Source organism: Arachis hypogaea, chromosome 19, assembly GCF_003086295.3.
Source record: "Arachis hypogaea cultivar Tifrunner chromosome 19, arahy.Tifrunner.gnm2.J5K5, whole genome shotgun sequence".
NCBI classification, from domain to species: domain Eukaryota; kingdom Viridiplantae; phylum Streptophyta; class Magnoliopsida; order Fabales; family Fabaceae; genus Arachis; species Arachis hypogaea.
Genome location: NC_092054.1, coordinates 149,753,327 through 149,761,862, shown reverse-complemented (window position 1 = coordinate 149,761,862; position 8,536 = coordinate 149,753,327). Strand labels below are relative to the sequence as shown.

At 36.4% G+C, this 8,536-nt stretch overlaps 1 non-coding gene across 1 annotated transcript; it reads right to left on the bottom strand.

Annotated features, from left to right (window-relative positions):
- Nucleotides 1–7,367: 7,367 nt before the first annotated feature.
- LOC112780761 (small nucleolar RNA R71) lies at nt 7,368–7,475 on the bottom strand. Its single transcript, XR_003191577.1, has one exon. It is a non-coding gene; the product is annotated as a small nucleolar RNA R71 (small nucleolar RNA).
- Between the last annotated feature and the right edge of the window lie 1,061 nt (nt 7,476–8,536).

Below are 8,536 nucleotides of genomic sequence, written 5' to 3'. Positions count from 1 at the left end.
CGCCGTTATGCGAAAAATGTCACTGACGTATTGACCAAAACGTCACCGACATTTTGCTATGCATGGTCAACACGTGGCAATTCCCTCTCTCTTCCCACACGTTAACCAAAAAGTCAACCTTCTTCTTCCTTCATTCTTTCTTCTTTGGTGCAGAGTCTCCATCCTATTACCCCATTCTATTTAAAGAACAAAGCTGAAAGTTGGCATTTTACTTACCCTACAACAAAGAAAACGGCAGCCAGTCAAAGATAGAGAAAAATTAGTATTTTAAACATTTTATTAGTAGTTAGTTAGGGTTAATCCTATTTTTTTTTAGCTAAAGGTTCTAGAAACAAATAGTATATAATTTTTTTAAATTAATTTTTTGTTAAGTAGATAAATAAATTAATTGTTAGTTGATTAGGAGTAGTTAAAATATGTATTTCTTTGTTATAGTTATAATAGTAGTATTAGTTGTTAGTGTTGATAACTTGTCGTTAGTGTATAGTATTAATGATGTTAGTATATAGCTAGCTAAGCTAGGCAAGTAGTAGTGAACGTCAACAAGAATGACAATTCTGTGTTAATTAAGATGACAAACAAGTCTAAATTATTGAAAATATTTTGTCCAAAATTCAGGACTACACAAAAGAAAGTGGGGTTCTTCCATCCTTCACTTAAACATTAGCGATGCACAGTAAAAAGAATGAAACTAAGAAGAAAGCAAAGTTGGAATTAAGTTGGAGCTTCAGTGGGTAAGTTTACAAGTTCCTGATTTTGTTTGGTAGCAATTGCTAGAAGTTCTTCAGGATTCATAGATTGGCGTTTCGAATACACTTCTACACCTTTCTTTTCATATATGCCAGGCAATAATCAAAGCAAAACGGGCCGAGTTCTTACTCACAGATGGGTAACCCGGGGCAATAATTTGGAGTTTCCACCAATCAAAAAAGGAGATGCAGTTTGAATTTGGCGTCAGATACGCTATTGGACTCTTGCTCGAAGTTTCTGAAGCATCTGGACAGTTGAAGATGTAATGTAACAAGGATTCTAGTTCAACATTGCAAATGGGACAAGTTGGGGAAGTACTTGGGAATCGTTGATTTTATGAACTGCATGATGGGGAGTTTTTCATGGAGGGACTTCCACCCGAATACCTGAATCTTATGTGGGACTGGCAGACTCCAAAGGAAATTCCAGATTTTCAGTTGTTGCATGATATTTGGACAAAATTCTAGAGAAACATGGTGAAAAAGGTAAGAAACTCTATATCTTAAAGCTATATCATATATCTTGGATCCGTTGAGTGTCCATTGTATTTCATCCTCCCCTTCTCCTGGCATTGTAGATAGAATTCTCTGGGCAACATCTTGAGAGAATATTGAATTAATTAGGAACTGATTCTATTGTTTATGTGCAGAGAACAGATCACAAACTAAGAAGATTGAATGTCCAGCTTGGAACTGACTTGTAAGAGTTGGTACTGAGAATGGATACGGAGGTGGGAGCCATGGATCTCTAAAGATTCGGATTGCTATTTCAGAACCAACTCTCCAGTTTAAACCCTTTTCAACGACACTTCTACCTGCAAGGATACTCCTCCAACATATATCTGAAATATTTTTCTTTTAAGATTCTAGATAATAAAGAATCAGTATTATTGGCAATTCTCTAACATTGTTTACCTAGGAGAGCCAAATTTTGTGCACGTAGGTCTTTAAAGCCAAGCCCTCCTTCTTTCTTAGCCCTTGTCATTGTATCCCAACTAATCCAAATCATACGACATTCCGCAACTTGTTGACCCCACCAGAATTGATTAAGAATGCTATGAATTTCCTTGATTAGATTATCTGGAAGTCTGAAATAAGACAGGGTATATATCAGGATTGCTTCTCCTACCGCCCTTACTAATACTTGTCTTCCTCTATTAGATAAAAGACATCGTTTCCAGCCTTGGACCTTTTTGATAACCCTTTCTTTGACAGTAGAAAAGGTGGCCTTTTTCGATTTATTTACTAAAGAAGGTAGTCCCAAATACTTGTATTGAGCTCCAATGTGTGAAATATTCATGGTAATAGCAAGTGATGTACGTATATCATGAGGAGTGTTATTGCTTAAAAAGATTGCAGATTTATTAATGTTAACTTTTTGGCCACTGAATCTTTTAAAGTCCTCTAATAATCTAAGATTCTCCCACAATTGTCTTTTGATGCCTTATAGAATAATATAGAATCATCTGCAAAAAGTAAATGATTAACCTTAGGACATCTTCTTGTAATCTAGATCCCTTGAATGTGCCGATTTTGCTCTGCTTTGTGTAGCAAGAAAGAGAGGCCTTCTGCACAAAATAGAAAAAGAAAAAGAGATAGAGGGTCACCCTGACGGATGCCTCTATTTGGTTTAAAAGACCGTATGGTTGGCCTTCCACAACCACAAAGTAAGAAATTGTCGTTACCAATTCATGAATCCAACCTATCCACTTAGAATCAAATCCCATCTTCATGATAAACAACAAAACCTGCCACTCAACCCTGTCATATGCTTTACTCATGTCAAGTTTAAGGGCTATCTCATACTCTAAACCTCTCTTTTTCTGCTTGAGGTAGTGCATACACTCATGTACTATCAAGATATTATCTGAAATGAGTCTCCCCTTTAGGAATGCACTCTGATTAGGGCTAATAAGTTTATTCATACATCCTTGTAATCTATGAACCAGTATCTTAGAGATGATTTTGTAGAATACAGAGGATAAACTAATGGGTCGTGCCTGGGACATGTCACAAGCATCAGAAATCTTAGGAATGAGGCAGATGTTAGTGTGGTTGAAACTCCTTAAAATGCTCCTTCCTCGAAAGAAACTTCTAACTGCCTTGAATACATCCTCGCCCACAGTATCCCAGTAAAATTGGAAGAATTTAGCTGTTATCCCATCTTTCCCTGGAGCACTCAGCGGGTGTACACTAAAGGCAGCTTTCTTTACTTCCTCAAAAGAGACCAGAAGTTATAGCCTACGGTTCATGCTAGCTGTAACCTTAGACTCAAAGTCTAAGAAAAAAGGCCCAAGATCCGCCTGATTGGTGGAAGTAAAGATGCTCTTGAAATACTCCTCTGCCACCCTTGCGATGGCTGCATTAGAAGTATCCCACTCTCCATTCTCAGCTTTGAGTCTCCAAATCTTGTTCCTCCTAGATCTAGCCTTAAATTTTCAATGGAAGAAGCTAGTGTTTTTGTCTCCTTCTTTTAACCATTTAATTCTAGATTTATCCTTCTAATAGAGCTCTTCATTCAAGTAAGCTGATGAGCGGATAATTTATACGCTTTTTGGCATTGTTTTTAGTATGTTTTTAGTAGGATCTAGTTACTTTTAGGGATGTTTTCATTAGTTTTTATGTTAAATTCACATTTCTGGACTTTACTATGAGTTTGTGTGTTTTTCTATGATTTCAAGTATTTTTTGGCTGAAATTGAGGGACTTGAGCAGAAATCAGATTCAGAGGTTGAAGAAGGACTGCTGATGCTGTTGGATTCTATCCTCCCTGCACTCAAAATATATTTTTTGGAGCTACAGAACTTGAAATGGCGCGCTTCCAATTGCGTTGGAAAGTAGACATCTAGGGCTTTCCAGCAATATATAATAGTCCATACTTTGGCCAAGAATAGACGACGTAAACTGGTGTTCAACGACAGCCTTCCGCCCAAAACTGGCGTCCAGCGCCAGAAAAGGATCCAAAACCAGAGTTGAACGCCAGAAATGGATCAAAACCTGGCGTTCAACTCCACAAATGGCCTCTGCACGTGCACCACTTAAAGCTCAGACCAAGCACACACCAAGTGGGCCCCGGAAGTGAATTTATGCATCAATTACTTGCTCATGTAAACCCTAGTGACTAGTTTATTATAAATAGGACCTTTTACTATTGTATTAGATATCTTTGGTCTCAGTTTTAATCCATTGTTCATCTTAAGAGACTATTGATCACGTTTTAGGGGGCTGGCCATCTCGGCCTTTCCTGGACCTTCACTTATGTATTTTCAACGGTAGAGTTTCTGCACTCCATAGATTAAGGTGTGGAGCTCTGCTGTTCCTCAAAGATTAATGCAAAGTACTACTGTTTTCTATTCAATTCATCTTATTTCGCTTCTAAGATATCTATTCGCACCCAAGAACGTGATGAAGGTGATGATTATGTGTGACGCTCATCACCATTCTCCCCTATGAACACGTGCCTGACAAACACTTCCGTTCTACATGAAATAAGCTAGAATGAATATCTCTTAGATCTCCTAACCAGAATCTTCGTGGCGTAAGCTAGAATGATGGCGGAATTCAAGAGAATCCGGAAAGTCTAAACCTTGTCTGTGGTATTCCGAGTAGGATTCAATGATTGAATGACTATGACGAGCTTCAAACTCGCGATTGTGGGGCGTTAGTGACAGACGCAAAAGAATCAATGAATTCTATTCCGACATGATCGAGAACCGACAGATGAATAGCCGTGCTGTGACAGAGCATGTTAGCATATTATTCACTGAGAGGAAGGGATGTAGCCACTGACAACGGTGATGCCCTTGCATAAAGCCAGCCATGGAAAGGAGTAAGACTGATTGGATGAAGATAGCAGGAAAGCAGAGATTCAGAGGAACAAATGCATCTCCATACGCTTATCTGAAATTCTCACCAATGATTTACATAAGTACCTCTACCCCTATTCTATTATTTATTATTCGAAAACACCATTACTATTTTATATCCGCCTGATTGAGATTTACAAGGTGACCATAGCTTGCTTCATACCAACAATCTCCGTGGGATTCGACCTTTACTCACGTAAGGTATTACTTGGACGACCCAGTGCACTTGCTGGTCAGTTATGCGAAGTTGTGAAGATATGTTTAGACCATGGTTCTGTGCATCCGTTTTTGGTGCCATTGCCAAGGAATCAATTCCAAACAACAATTCACAACCTGAGTAACAATTTCGCATACCAAGTTTTTGGCGCCGTTGCCGGGGATCGTTCGAGTTTGGACAACTGACGGTTCATCTTGTTGCTCAGATTAGGTAACTTTCTTTTTGTTTTATTTTCAAAAATTTTTCAAAAATTTCTCCTTTGTTTTCGAAAAAAAATTAAAAAAAAAATTGTTTTCAAAAATATATTTTTCTCCAGAATTTTTAAGAATGAATTCTAGTGTTTCATGGAGCATGTTGAAGCCTGGCTGGCTGTAAAGCCATGTCTAATTCCTTTGGGAATGAGTATGTCAGGCGTGTCATGTCTAAGTTACATACTAAAGCTTGGCTGGCTATTAAGTCATGCCTGACCCTTTGATTGGAGCTTTAGAGCATAAGATTCCTGGAATTCATATTAAACATTTTGGAATCCTTATTTTTCTTTTTCAAAATAATTTTTTGAAAAATATAAAATAAAAATCCAAAAAAAAAAAAAATTTTAGAAAATCATAAAAATAAAAAATATTTCATGTTTCTTGTTTGAGTCTTGAGTCAGATCATAAGTTTGGTGTCAATTGCATGTGCATCTTGCATTTTTCGAAAATTTCATGCATTCATAGTGTTCTTCATGATCTTCAAGTTGTTCTTGGTAAATCTTCTTGTTTGATCTTGATGATTTTTTGTTTTGTGTTGTTTGGTGTTTTTCATATGCATTCTTGAATTCTTAGTGTCTAAGCATTAAAGAATTCTAAGTTTGGTGTCTTGCATGTTTTCATTGCATTAAAGATTTTTCAAAATTGTGTCTTTGATGTTCATCTTGACATTCATAGTGTTCTTGGTGTTCATCTTGACATTCATAGCATTCTTGCATTCATCACATGTTTTGATCTAAAAATTTCATGCATTGCATAATTTTCATGTTTTTTTTCTCTCTCATCATAAAAATTTCAAAAATAAAAAAATATCTTTCCCTTCTTTCTCTCATCAAATTCGAAAATTTGAGTTGACTTTTTCAAAAATTTTTAAAATCAAGTTATTTCTTATGAGTCAAATCAAATTTTCAAGCTGAAAATTTTATCTTTTTAAAAATCTTTTTCAAAAATCAAATCTTTTTCAAATTTATTAGTTATTTTCGAAAATTCCAAAAATATTTTTCAAAAATCTTTTTCTTATTTTTATATCAAAATTTTCGAAAATAACTATAACAATTAATGTTTTGATTCAAAAATTTGAAGTTTGTTACTTGCTTGTTAAGAAAGATTCAAACTTTAAATTCTAGAATCATATCTTGTGATTTCTTGTGAATCAAGTCATTAATTGTGATTTAAAAAAAAAAAATCAAATCTTTTTCAAAACTAACTTCAATCATATCTTTTCAAAAATATCTTCTTATCTTATCTTTTTCAAAATTTGATTTCAAAATATCTTCTCTAACTTCTTATCTTCTTATCTTTTCAAAATTGATTTTCAAAATTTGTTTCAACTAACTAACTAACTTTTTGTTTGTTTCTTATCTTTTTCAAAATCACCTAACTAACTCTCTCTCTCTCATTTTCGAAAATATCTTCCCCCTTTTTCAAAATTTCTTTTTAATTTATTAATTATTTTAATTTTTAAATCTTAATTTTCGAAAATTACTAACATTTTTCAAAAACTATTTTCAAAAATCACTAACTCTTTTTTCAAAAATTAGTTTCGAAAATTCCTTCTCTCTTATCTTATTCTATTTATTTATTCATCTACTAACATCTCATCTCACATCTCAACCCTCCTCACATTTGTGTTTCTTCCATTACATTACATTCTTCATCTCCCCCTCTTTTCTTCCACTCACAAAGGGATCCCTATACTGTGGTATAAAGGGTCTCTATTATTATTATTTTTTCTGTGCCCTCTTCTTTGTCATATGAGCAGGAGCAAGGACAAGAACATTCTTGTTGAGGCAGATCCAGAACCTGAAAGGACTCTGAAGAGAAAATTAAGAAAAGCTAAATTACAACAATCCAGAGATAACCTTTCAGAAATTTTCGAACAGGAAGAGGAGATGGCAGCCGAAAATAATAATAATGTAAGGAAGATGCTTGGTGACTTTACTGCACCTAATTCCAATTTACATGGAAGAAGCATCTCCATTCCTGCCATTGGAGCAAACAACTTTGAGCTGAAACCTCAATTAGTTTCTCTGATGCAGCAGAACTGCAAGTTTTATGGACTTCCATCTGAAGATCCTTTTCAGTTCTTAACTAAATTCTTGCAGATATGTGATACTGTTAAGACTAATGGAGTAGATCCTGAAGTCTACAGGCTCATGCTTTTCCCCTTTGCTGTAAGAGACAGAGCTAGATTATGGTTGGATTCTCAACCCAAAGACAGCCTGAACTCCTGGGATAAGCTGGTCACGGCTTTCTTAGCCAAGTACTTTCCTCCTCAAAAGCTGAGCAAGCTTAGAGCTGATGTTCAAACCTTCAGACAGAAAGAAGGTGAATCCCTCTATGAAGCTTGGGAAAGATACAAACAGTTGACCAAAAAGTGTCCTTCTGACATGCTTTCAGAATGGACCATCCTGGATATATTCTATGATGGTTTATCTGAGCTATCAAAGATATCACTGGACACTTCTGCAGGTGGATCCATTCACCTAAAGAAAACGCCTGCAGAAGCTCAAGAACTCATTGACATGGTTGCTAATAACCAGTTCATGTACACTTCTGAAAGGAACCCTGTGAGTAATGGGACGCCTATGAAGAAGGGAGTTCTTGAAGTTGATACTCTGAATGCCATATTGGCTCAGAATAAAATATTGACTCAGCAAGTCAATATGATTTCTCAGAGTCTGAATGGAATGCAAGCTGCATCCAACAGTACTCAAGAGGCATCTTCTGAAGAAGAAGCCTATGATCCTGAGAACCCTGCAATAGCAGAGGTAAATTACTTAGGTGAACCTTATGGAAACACCTATAACTCAACATGGAGAAATCATCCAAATTTCTCATGGAAGGATCAAAAGCCTCAACAAGGCTTTAATAATGGTGGAAGAAACAGGTTTAATAATAATAAACCTTTTCCATCATCCACTCAGCAACAGACAGAGAACTCTGAACAAAATACTTCTAATTTAGCAAACTTAGTCTCTGATCTGTCCAAGGCCACTGTAAGTTTCATGAATGAAACAAGGTCTTCCATTAGAAATTTGGAAGCACAAGTGGGCCAGCTGAGTAAAAGGATCACTGAAATCCCTCCTAGTACTCTCCCAAGCAATACAGAAGAGAATCCAAAAGGAGAGTGCAAGGCCATTGACATAAGCATCATGGCCGAACCTGTGAGGAGAGGAGAGGACATGAATCCCAAGGAGGAAGACCTCCTGGGACATCCAGTGGTCAATAAGGAGCTTCCCTCTGAGGAACCAAAGGACTCTGAGGCTCATCTAGAGACCATAGAGATTCCATTGAACCTCCTTATGCCCTTCATGAGCTCTGACGAGTATTCCTCTTCTGAAGAGAATGAGGATGTTACTGAAGAGCAAACTGCCAAGTTTCTTGGTGCAATCATGAAGCTGAATGCCAAATTATTTGGCATTGATACTTGGGAAGTTGAACCTCCCTTGTTCAT